The 13,131-nt window shown below is 40.5% G+C and overlaps 1 non-coding gene across 1 annotated transcript; it reads left to right on the top strand.

The window, feature by feature from the left end:
* Positions 1-7,237: 7,237 nt before the first annotated feature.
* LOC141722097 (small nucleolar RNA R71) lies at positions 7,238-7,344 on the top strand. The gene has a single exon (XR_012575128.1). It is a non-coding gene; the product is annotated as a small nucleolar RNA R71 (small nucleolar RNA).
* Positions 7,345-13,131: the final 5,787 nt, after the last annotated feature.

Below are 13,131 nucleotides of genomic sequence, written 5' to 3'. Positions count from 1 at the left end.
TTATACAAAGAATAAAAAATTCTAGGCACAAAGTGATATACAACACTACAAGAATTCTGGAGCTTATTACGGAATCGTGCTTTTTATTCACAACTCAAATGCTTATTTGACCGTGCAATGAGTGAGGTCCACAAAAGACTTATATAATGGTATCCATGTAACGAGCGTTAGGTTAGCGGATCCCAGACTCTAAAAGCCTTAGGTCACTAGGCACAAAGTCCCCTAAGAACTTAATAACTCGAATACCAAAGAGCCCACTCTAGATCAATTATGCATAAACTAATTTTTTTTTCCTTTTTTTTTATTAATAACTTCTGAGCAAGTGCGTTTCGCTCCATCTTGCTCAACCCTAGACTACTCGCACCATATGCGAGCCGGCTACTAGCCATTTGACGCCTAGCCACAACTAGCAACAACTTCCATTTTTTTTTCTCCAAATTTTTTTTCTTTTTCATGCCTTTATCACTAAGAACCTATTATCGAATTCTAAGCATAATAAGTAGATTGACCTCGAAAACAACCAAATTATAACAACAATCTAGCCCTTACGCATTCTCTAAGACTTAGTGGAATTACAAGTGTTTCTAGCATGCATATCAACCTACACGACTTAATATCACTTTAATGCTATCACTACACTCGCATCAATATCACAATTCAGTCGATAAATCATTACAAAAGGGATCATGGTAAATGCATGAGCTACATGACATACATAACAAAAAAAACTATATGGCATAAATTATGCAACTATATGAACTAAACTATCATGAATATGCAGTTATATGACACACACACAATATTCCTTAACTACCACCCCCAAACTTAAAATCTTCACCGTCCTCAGTGAAGGTAGTAGAAAGGAACACAGGGTATACCTACTCGGAGTCATCATCATCATCCTCAGTGGGTGGAGTATCAGGCGGCGGGTATGCTGAGTCCTCACCAAAAACTGGCCATTGGATATCAGCTCCAAGGCCCCAAAAAGCAGTTCCTAACGCAAGGGTGAGCTCCTGAGCAAACCTGCTCTGCGTCTCATACATGGCATCCATCCGCCGTGAAAGCCTCCTATACTGAGCATCAGCCAACCCAGCACCCTCCTGAGCTCTCGAAGAACCAGCCTCATCACGCCCTGGCCTAGCCATAGTAGCACCTCATGCTGGACGCCATCCTGGAAGATGATAACCCAGCCCATGCTCCTCAGGCTCACCACCGGTCCACTCCTGCATCCCATTCAGAGTGCCAGAATCAATCGGAGCTGCCGGCAACTGCAACTGCTCATGAGCCGGCCAGTTCACTCCCACTGCTTGGCATAGCTTCGTAACCGTGGATGCATAAGGGATGTTCATATGCTTCGCCCCCCTTAAAAACTTCAGAATTCCTTGGTAGATGAACTCACCAAGGTCCACATAGTACTCCTCATTCAGAATTCCCCACAACAACTGTGCTCTCTCAACTGTGACCTCGTGTGCATGCGAAGAAGGCAAAATATTAGCACAAATAAATGCATTCCATGCACGGGCATACCTGTTCATGGCGATCGCCGGAAAGTGACGATACTCATTAGTGCCGGTCCTGAAGGTCTAAACCGTGCCCGGTCGACAGAGAGTCGCACAAATCAAATCTAAGTCAAAGTCCTCAGCAGTCTTTTCATTCCAGTTCTCCTCCTCGGGCTTCCTCTCTCGCTGTCCAATCACACGGCGAATCGCCGCAGGGTGATAATCAACTGTCAGCCCTCGGACCACAGAAAACCCATTCTTTTCGGTCTTCGCGTTCGCATAGAACTCGCAAACCACACTCATCGACACTACTTCGGGCGACTCGCAGAAAGCTATCCACCCCTTCTCTACAATCATGGGCAGCAACTCACCATCCCTCCCTGATGGTAAAAATCCTCTCTCCTTCAGAATCGGCTTCCCCAAAAGCCTAGTGTACTCCTCCTCCGCAGCTCTGTCAGTTAACCGAGGCCTTGCAGCAGTACCCCTCGATGAATCAGCAGTAGGAACTGTGCTGCTGCTGTCAATAGTGTGTGCTCTCTTGGGTGCCATTGATTCGTGAAAAAAAATGTGTAAGAACTGAGTTTTGGTGTTTGGGAGAGAGTTTAAGTGTAGGAATTTTGTGGGAGATATGTAGGATAGGTGTCTGTATATATAGGGTGTGGATTAGATTAGGGTTTGGGAATTAAGTGTTAAAATGATGGGGTAGTGGGAACAAATTATGGGTTTATGGGCTACAACTGTTTTTTTTCTGAACTATAAAAAAAATTCTGATACTCGACCCCTGAGCGGTCGCTCAGCAAAGCTGAGCGGGCGCTCAGCTTGCTGAGTGGTCGCTCAGCAATGCTGAGCGGGCGCTCAGGGGGTCACTGGAAAAAAAATAAATTCAGCCCCTGTTTTCTGATTTTTTTTTGTTTTAGGATAGGTTATTAACTTCTAAGGGTTCCTGTAACAACAAATCATGGGTTGCCTCCCACGCAACGCTTCTTTTTCGTCATTAGCTTGACGTTTTGTACCCTTCTCAAGTAGTCAACAAAATGGCACTAACCACTTCTCGGTTTGCCATGTCCCCATGGTAGTGCTTCAACCGCTGACCGTTAACCTTGAATGCTTGGTCCGGATCGTTCTCAAAAATTTCCACCGCTCCATGTGGAAACACAGTTTTGACAATAAAAGGTCCAGACCACCTTGATTTCAACTTCCCAGGAAAAAGTCGGAGCCGAGAGTTGAATAAGAGAACTTGTTGCCCTGGCACAAATAACTTAGTATGTAGCTTCCTATCGTGCCACCTCTTCACCTTTTCCTTATACATTTTGTTATTCTCGTACGCTTGAAGTCGAAATTCATCAAGTTCATTAAGCTGAAGCATTCTTTTCTTACCAGCTGCATCTAAATCTAGGTTCAACTTCTTCAATGCCCAATAGGCCTTATGCTCAAGCTCCGCAGGTAGATGACATCCCTTACCGTACACCAACTGAAACGGTGACATACCAAGTGGTGCTGTTCTATAAGCCCAAACAGCTTCATCGAGCTTTAAAGACCAATCCTTCCTTGACGGACAAACAACCTTCTCTAGAATGCGCTTTATCTCTCTGTTAGACACTTCCGCTTGACCATTTATTTGCGGATGATAGGCAGTAGCTACTCGATGATTCACATTATAACGCTGCATCATAGAAGTGAACTTACGGTTGCAGAAATGTGATCCTTCATCACTTATGATTACCCGAGGTGTTCCAAACCTTGTGAAAATTTGCTTATGAAGAAAATTTAGCACTGCCTTTGCATCATTTGTCGGTAAAGCTTTAACTTCTACCCATTTTGAGATATAATCGACTGCCAGCAAGATGTATTGATTATTGCAAGACGAGATAAAAGGCCCCATGAAATCGATTCCCCAAACATCAAAGACCTCGACTTCAAGCATCACATTTAATGGCATCTCATCCTTCTTTGTCAAATTTCCCACTCTTTGGCAACGATCACACCTTAAAACAAACTGATGAGCATCCTTGAACAAAGTAGGCCAAAAAAAACCTGCTTGCAGAATACGAGCTACCGTCTTCTCACCACCATAGTGTCCACCATAAACCGTGGAATGGCAGTCTCGTAATATCCCCTCCATCTCACAGAACGGGATACATCTCCTGATGATCTGGTCAGCTCCCTGCCTAAACAAATATGGTTCATCCCATATATACCACTTCACCTCATGCAGAAACTTCTTCTTTTGAGCGGATGTCAAATTAGGAGGCATTACATTGCTGACGAGATAGTTTACAATATCTGCAAACCATGGTTCTTCCTCCTGAACTGCAAACAACTGCTCATCCGGAAAAGATTCATTGATTAACGTCCTATCTTGTGAAGTAGAATCGTGATTCTCCAACCTAGAGAGATGGTCAGCTACTTGATTCTCAGTACCTTTCCTATCCTTGATCTCTAACTCAAATTCCTGAAGTAAAAGCACCCAACGAATAAGTCTCGGCTTCGAATCCTTCTTGGAAACTAGATAGCGAATAGCCGCATGATCAGTGAATACTGTTACTTTCGTACCAAGTAGATAAGATCGAAATTTCTCGAAACCAAAGACTATAGCTAAAAGCTCCTTCTCAGTAGTGGTGTAGTTCAATTGGGCCCCATTTAAAGTCTTACTTGCATAGTAGACCACATGGAAGAGATTTTTCTTGCGCTGTCCCAGAACTGCACCTACCGCATTATCATTCGCATCACACATCATCTCAAACGGTTCTGTCCAATCTGGTGCTGTAATAACTGGTGCAGTGATCAAACTCTTCTTGAGAGTCTCGAATGTTGCCAAACATTCATCATCAAATTTGAAAAGCACATCTTTCTCAAGCAAATTGCACAACGGCTTAGATATCTTTGAAAAGTCCTTGATGAATCGCCGATAAAAACCCGCATGACCGAGAAAACTACGGATTCCTTTCACAGAATTAGGTGGGGGAAGATTTTCAATGACTCCCACCTTGGCCTTGTCCACCTCCAGACCCTTGTTAGAGACCTTATGCCCAAGAATAATGCCTTCACGCACCATAAAATGACATTTCTCCCAATTGAGCACCAAATTAGTTTCCACGCATCTTTTGAGTACGGCGCGCAGATTATTCAAACATTCATCATATGAATGTCCAAAGATGGAGAAGTCGTCCATGAACACTTCGACATTATTTCCAATCATGTCAGAGAATATAGCCATCATACATCTCTTAAAAGTGGCCGGGGCGCCACATAACCCAAACGAAACTCTGCGAAAAGCAAACGTGCCAAATGGACAAGTGAAGGTAGTCTTTTCCTGATCCTCTGGTGCAATACAAATCTGATTATACCCTGAATAACCATCCAGAAGACAAAAATACTCATGACCCGCCAACCTGTCAAGCATCTGATCAATAAATGGAAGAGGGAAGTGATCCTTCCTTGTGGCTTTGTTCAATTTTCTATAATCCATGCATACTCTCCATCCTGTAACTGTTCGAGTGGGGATGAGCTCATTCTTTTCATTTGTGACCACAGTGATACCTCCTTTCTTAGGTACACATTGTATGGGGCTCACCCATGAGTTGTCAGAAATAGGATAAATGATGCCTGCATCTAGCCATTTCAGAATTTCTTTCTTCACCACCTCCTTCATGATAGGATTCAGTCTTCGCTGTTGTTCCACAGTTGGCTTACTACCTTCCTCTAGCAGAATTTTATGCATACAATATGAAGGACTTATCCCCTTGATGTCTGCTATGGTCCATCCAATAGCCGATTTGAATTCTCTCAAAATCCTTAAGAGCTTGTCTTCCTCACTACCTGAAAGGTCAGATGAAATAATAACAGGTAACGTAGATGAATCACCTAAAAAAGGATACCTCAAGTGTTCAGGTAATGGCTTGAGCTCCAAGGTAGGTGCTTCCTCTATTGATGGTTTGAGCTTTCCTTCAGCATTTTTAAGGTCAGAAGTACCAAGAGATTCAAACGGTATGTCCAGCTTTCGCTTCCAGGGAGAAGCGTTCAGATATTGTAATTGCTCGTTGCCATCTTCATCATCGCTGTCAAAATCCCCCACTAAGGCCTTTTCCAATGCATCAGACATTAGCATGCGATCGAGTTCCGAAGTAACCGCGGAATCAATCACATCCACTTTTAAGCACTCCTCATCTTCTGTAGGGAATTTCATTGCCTTGAATACGTTGAAGGTCACATCCTGATCTTGTAATAGTAAGTTCACCTTTTTGCACATCTATCAAGGTACGGCCAGTAGCCAAGAAAGGCCTTCCCAAGATTATGGGAATCTTCTTATCTTCCTCAAAATCCAGAATAACAAAATCTGCAGGAAAGAAGAGCTTATCCACCTTGACGAGCACATCCTCCACTATGCCCCTTGGGTAAGTAATGGAACGATCATCCAATTGTAGCGACATGTATGTGGGTTTTGGATCAGGCAGATCCAGCTTTTTAAAGATCGACAACGGCATCAGATTAATGCTTGCTCCCAAATCACAAAGGCACTTGTCAAAAGTCAGATTGCCAATGGTGCAAGGTATGGTGAAGCCTCCTGGATCTTTCAGTTTTGGTGGTAACTTTTGCTGCAGAACAGCGCTGCATTCTTCCGTGAGAGCAACGGTTTTAAGGTCATCCAGTTTCACCTTCCTTGAAAGAATAGTCTTCATAAACTTCGCATAACTAGGCATTTGCTCCAGAGCCTCAGCGAAAGGTATATTGATGTGAAGTTTCTTGAACACCTCCAGAAACTTCCCGAACTGTCTATCCAGCTTTTGTTGATGCAATCTCTTAGGAAAAGGTGGTGGAGGATAGAGTTATTTCTCCCCTGTATTAGCCTCAGGCAGAGTGTGTTCAACAGTAGTCTTCCTTGGCTCCGCCGCTTTCTCCTTCTGCTTAGATTCTTCATCTCTAATTTCAGCTTCTCATTCTTTTGCCTTTTCAGCATCAGCAACTTTTCCAGACCTTAAGGTAATAGCCTTGACTTGCTCTTTAGCTTCCTTCCTACCTGGTACTTCCGTGTCACTGGGAAGGGTGCCAGGTTGACGATTAAGCACTGCATTGGCTAACTGACCGATTTGATTTTCCAAGGTCTTGATAGAAACCGCCTGACTCTTGCATAACAGCTTAAGTTCCTCAAAATTAGCACTAGTAGGTGCAGCTGTACTTCCCTTTGAGGATATGATTGCCTTGTAGCATATTGCTGTGGTTGCTGGAATCCAGGTGGGTTAAACTGTTTACTCACTCCTTGCTGATATGGTGGCTGAATAGCATTCTGATTATTTCCCCAGCTGAAATTTGGATGATTTCTGTTGTTAGGATGATAGGTTACTGGCACAGGCTGCTGTTGTCGCTGATAGTTATTCACATACTGAACAGATTCATTGACAAGAGAACACTGATCCGTAGCATGAGAACCTGCACAAAGCTCACAAACCATAGCTATTTGATTAACTCCATATGTAGCCAGAGAATCAACCTTCATTGATAGCGCTTGGAGCTGGGCTGCAATAGCGGTGGCTGCATCAACTTCCAGAATACGTGCTACCTTGCCTGACGTCATCCTCTGAGTTGGGTTTTGATGCTCATTTGCAGCTATCGTCTCTATAAGATTATACGCCTCAGTATAGGTTTTAGCCCATAAGGCGCCTCCAGCTGCTGCATCAAGCATGGGCCGAGATTGGGCCCCCAAACCATTATAGAAACCAGTGATCACCATCCAATCCGGCATTCCATGATGTGGACATTTTCTCAACATTTCCTTGTAGCGTTCCCAAGCCTCGCACATAGATTCTGTAGGTTGCTGCGCAAACTGAGTAAGAGCATTCCTCATAGCAGCAGTCTTTGCCATCGGATAAAACTTCACCAGAAACTTTTGCGCAAGATCTTGCCACGTAGTGATGGACCCAGCTGGTTCAGAATGTAACCAGTCTTTAGCCTTGTCCCTCAGTGAGAATGGGAAAAGCCTCAACTTGATAGCCTCATCAGTCACGCCATTGTACTTAAAAGTGCTGCAGATCTCGACAAAATTCCTTATGTGCATGTTGGGGTCTTCAGTTGCCGCTCCTCCAAAAGAAACAGAATTCTGCAACATCTGAATAGTGTCCGGCTTGATTTCAAAGGTGTTAGCTTGAATAGCCGGATGAAGGATGCTTGACTGAATGTCATCAATTTTAGGACGAGAAAAATCCATAAGAGCTGGATCAGCTTGAACAATACGATCTCCCATGTTTACTGGTTCTTTCTGCTCAGTTCCTGAATCCGAATCCTCAAAATCTAACTTCTCCGGAATATCAAGAACTTCGTCTCTCTCCTCAGCTGTATCTAAAGTCCTCTTGCGAGCACGAGAACGAGTTTGCATAAACGCTTGCTAAAGTACCTGAAACACAACCGAAAATCTTAATTAACTACTACGTCCTAATCACTGAGTCCTAATGACCAATGATGGTAAGTACATAAACTAAACAAATACGCCGAGTCCCCGGCAGCGGCGCAAAAAACTTGTTAGGGCGAAATCACGCACTAATATTCACGCAAGTATACGCGTTCGCAAGTAATATAGAATACTTTCTAGTTCGTTACCACAGAGACTCCGACTAAATTATTGTCTAATTGAACTCACTCACCAATGTATGATTACTTCTCAATGTTAAGACACTAACACTTAAAATTGTTGATTAAATATTAACTACAATTAACTACTTAATTAATCACTTAACTAACACTTCAATTTATCAACAATAAAACACTCATGAGATCACAACTTCATTATTACTTCCTTCAATAGCCATTGTTATTACCTTTAGCATGTGACAGTGATGATATTAATCGAATAATACGAAACTGATAAAAGCCAACTTTCATTGTACTAATACCATTCTACCAAGCATCCACAATTAAGATAGAATTTGAAAAGTCATCAATTATGTTGAGTTCCTATATGTCTACAGAAATTGACAACACAACGATTTAAGCACAAGTTATTCCTTTTGATTACATAGGGCAAATAAAACTGTTAGAGTTACCCACTAATCATATACAACGTACATGAACCTATGCTAGTATGGCAAGTTCTAAATCTCAAGATCCACCGTCGCTTCATAAGAGATTAACACCCTATCTTATATGTTCGCGACGCACATAAGACGACTACGCACAACCAATACTAGATATCATACAATCATCACACACTAAAGTATTAAACAATTAACTAAAGAATTCCATAATAAATCCGTTGCAACCCCATGATCACGATTAGCCCATAATAGCACTTATCGTCATCATGGGTTCATATGAAATCATGATAAACAAACACAAGAAAATAATAACTAAACTAATTATATTAAAACAGAGTACGTCACAAGAGTAAATAAGTTCAAAGCAAGAAAACTAGCATCCAACGTTACAACGAAACAAGAATCACAAGAAGATATGCTTCCTCTTCGTTACAGTGTGCTAAATCGGTCTTCTTCCTTATCTCCTTCTTTCCTTGCATAAAAACATGATCTTCTTCAATCCCCCCTTGTGAAAACATCTCAAATCTACTTATATAATAGTCCCATAAAACTCAGATTACATAGAAGTGGAAACCAAACAGAAGTAGAAGTCCTGAAATAATATATCTTTTTTCCCGACCCTGCGCGGCCGCTCAGCATAGCTGAACGGGCGCTCAGCTTGCTGTGCGGCCGCTCAGCAATGCTGAGCAGGCGCTCGGACCTCTAGTGGAAAAAATCTTATTTTGCTCCATTTCCTCGCCGTAATCTGCCCGTTTCTTTCCTTTCGCAACGGTGAACACATGCCAAGGCTTATTCTTGATGATTCCTCCCCCGAAATGCAACTAATACCCTGAAATGCATAAACACTAGAAAAACGCATCAAATACACAAAATACTTGATTTCAAGACACCAATTTAAGCCATTTTAAGACGTTCTAAGTGGTATAAAATGCCACTTATCACTTGTGTCCAGTTTAGTTCGTTTGTACTCGCCAGTAATGGCCTTCTTTCTATTCTCGCGGGGTTATATCTTTGCAGATATACCCAGATTACCGATTCATTTAAACTGTTTTAACACTGTTTATATTTTGCGGATTTGTTGAGCAATTTTTGGCTCACCCATTTTTGTTGTTATTCACCTTATTATTTTCAGTTAAGAAGGAATATGAAACCCATCAGAACTCGAGTGGTAAAAAAGCGGGTCAAGCCTCGGGATCCTCTCATACCCAAGGTGTTGATCCCAATCCAGGAAGAAAGCTTTGAGTTGCCTGAACAGGTGGAGTGTAGATAGTTAATGTGTGTGTTTGAATAAAAGATGAAATTAGTTTAAAACTGGTTAGACAATTGTTTGTAATAAGGAGAGTTTGTAAGATTTTGAATTTGGTTTGTAATAAAGTGGTTAGTGGTTCTTGTTTTCATACTTCAACCTAAAAAGATCCTGGTCAGTGTTAAAAGGGTTTAGATTCATTTCTTTATTATTTGTTAATCAGATTGTACATGTTTGGTGATTAGCTAGTAACCCCCAGACTTATACCCCGGGTCTGGAGGGCGTTACACGTGCCCCCATCATGGGCGTCCAGGTGCCCGAGATTCAGAATTTTCCAAGGGTCCAGATATGAGGTACAAACCCACAAAACTATTTGGAAGCATGTAAAAGACCCCCCAAAAAGGTGTTTTGAGGGTTACATTCTCTATTCTCCAACACACCTATACAAACACCACTCATATTTACGTAATTTCTATTTTGCCCTTCCTCTCCAAAATTATTCTCACGCCGGAGATGCCGTGGAGATGCCACCTCCCTCCGATTCTATTTTGTGGGAACCCACTCTTAGTTTAACAACACATAACTAAATCTCTGCATGAATGGAGTTATCATTTAAGAGTTATCATTGACGCTAAAAGCAGGGGTCGAACCTCCGTTCAATGGTGGTATTGATTTCAGCCTCCCAACTCCATTCAGGAGGCCTGGATCTTACACGCTAGTAAGATTTTTGTTTTGTTCTTTCCAGATCTACTTTTATAGCCCTTATACTCTTTATAAAGTTGTGTAGATGTAGATTGGAGATAATTATTCTATTTCCTGGCTAAAAATCTTGTTACTAGATTGATTATTATGATTTAAAACTGCATTTTGCTGATTAATATTGAGTGAAATGACGACGAGAAAGAACAAAGCTTCCGTCTCCGGTGCAGTTCCGACCGATATTGCCCCAAACAAGGATTGCCTTGTTGAAGAAACTGAGGATGGGCACCCCATAACCCACAACTCATCTCAAACTCTCCAACCAGAAGATTAGAGATTTTTCATCGACAAGGCGGGCCACAAACACAATGAAACCCATGAGAACCCATAGGGAAACATGACCCCAAAATATATCCAAGATGCCATGAACCTGTGGAAAGAAAAGAATCATATGGACCATGAAATGCGACCTAAAGACCAAGAGGAGTATTCCGGAGAATCTCGTGGATCCGCCCTGGATCGAATAGCCAAAAAATTGAAGAGGCCAACAGAGGACTTCTGGGAAGATATCCGAAAAGCGAACCTCCGTGATCAAATTCAGAGGGAAGAAGAGGCAAAAGCTAAAGTGGCAATTGAGAAAAGAATCTAAGAAGAAAATGAAAAGTTGTGGAGAAAAGCTTCATTGGTCTGTGAGGACCATCATAAATCCTGTTTAGATATTCAGGATCTGTTGCTTCCAAACACATGACCATCTTCACTTTTCAGATTGGATATTCATGAAACTTCAAAATTGGAACCTTGATAGCCTCATATCTACTCATATTATGGCTAATTTGATTTATGGTTGGTGGAGGTGGGAGAATTTGTTATGCTTCTTTGTCTCCCATTAGTGATTATTTTGTGGATCTTAAACTGTTTGTGTATCAACATCAAGCTCTTATACCAATTCTTAGGTCTTTAATGAACTGTAGAGGGGGTGGATATAGTTAAACAATCAAATCGAGATAACATACATAATTGAAATAATGGTTATTATTATTGATGTATAAAATTTAATTACAATACTCTCTCAAAGGATGAACATATATCTTTGAGAGCTGCTAGGTTATGTGAATAATATAACAATGTTTGAACACATCAAGTGTAAACCTAACATGTGCTTATATACTGCACAACTACACAATCACTAAAGAATCATAATACAATACAATAAGAAATCCTAATACATATCCATCTATTGATTGCTATAAAAAGTAAAGTCCTACACCGACATATCTCTGCAAATCTTTCCTCCTTTGATATCTCCTGATTTCCAGCTTGACAATTACTGATGTGACTAAATGTTGATATCAAGGACTGATCAACAAATACTGATGATAAATGATGATGATGTCACATTTGTCAAATACTAATATCAAATGTTGATTCAATAAACTCTGATAGTTTAAATACCGATGGCATCAAATCTTCTAACAGACTTTTCTTTAGAAAGTCTGGGTCGCTCTAGATGTATATTGATCTCTGTACCGCCTTAGAATTAAAGGGAATCTCGTTATCTTCGCATGAGCTGCTAAATCATCCAATTTGGACTTCTGGAACTCAAAATATGGCCCAAACAGTGTAGGGTGCACGTGTAGTCCAACAAATCCGAATTTACTTCTAATAAACTCCAAATTCAACTTTTTATTCCCCTTTCCAAATTTAGAATTCCTTATTCCTACAATAAAATATCAAAATCTATTTAATAAAAATTAAATTAAATGTAAAATATAATAAATATGAGGAATAAAATCATGTAATATATACACACACACACACACTCTATCACGATTACCGAAGCTGTGAGCTTCAATACCTCAAGTAGTAACATGACAACAGTAAAGCAAAACAACATAGTAGGAATCACACGTGTTACAATGAAAAATTAAGTATGTACAGTAGGACGTTGACCGCAAAAATTCACTTATATATTGACTTACAATCAGGGACCAAATATCTAGGAGGATGAATAGACGATCAACTTCTTAAAAAAAGAATTTTTGAAAGGTTTCGACATTAATCATATCTAACAATTGACAATATAAGGGTTGTATTTCTGTGTGTAGAAACATGTCAACCTTTACTTAAACGATAATAATTATACGGGCTGGCTAACCTGTGCCATCGGGGCACAGGTTAATATATACATTGATACAATTAATGGAGAACAATTTTGGGAAGAAATAGATCATACTCCACTGCTTCCCCATCTAGTTAAAATTGCACCTCGAAGGTCAAAAAAATGATTAAAAAGAATGATCTTGTCTAGTCAGACCCTAATAGATTAAAGAGGACATGCACTTCTCTTAAATGTTCATATTATGGAGAATGGGAACACAACACGAGGAGCTGTAATCAAGGGTATAATATTATTTTTTATTACACAAATATTATTGTAATTTTTTTGACAAAAATAATATCATAATTTTACTTCAAAATTTATGATCAATTTAATTCTCTAAAATGAATTTTACTTTTAGAAATCTGATAAAGGAAAGAAAAATAAAGAAGAAAAATTACAGCTACCACAGAATGAGAAGAGATGTCATCCGTCAAAAAGAATTTAGTGACTTGTAACAAAAAAAAAGGAAAGAAGACTGGACTTCTTCTACTCATACTAGTT

This window comes from Apium graveolens, chromosome 4 (genome assembly GCF_009905375.1).
Source record: "Apium graveolens cultivar Ventura chromosome 4, ASM990537v1, whole genome shotgun sequence".
Classification (NCBI taxonomy): Eukaryota; Viridiplantae; Streptophyta; class Magnoliopsida; order Apiales; family Apiaceae; genus Apium; species Apium graveolens.
Note: the sequence above shows the minus strand (reverse complement) of the source record. Positions and strands in the feature narration are given on the sequence as shown.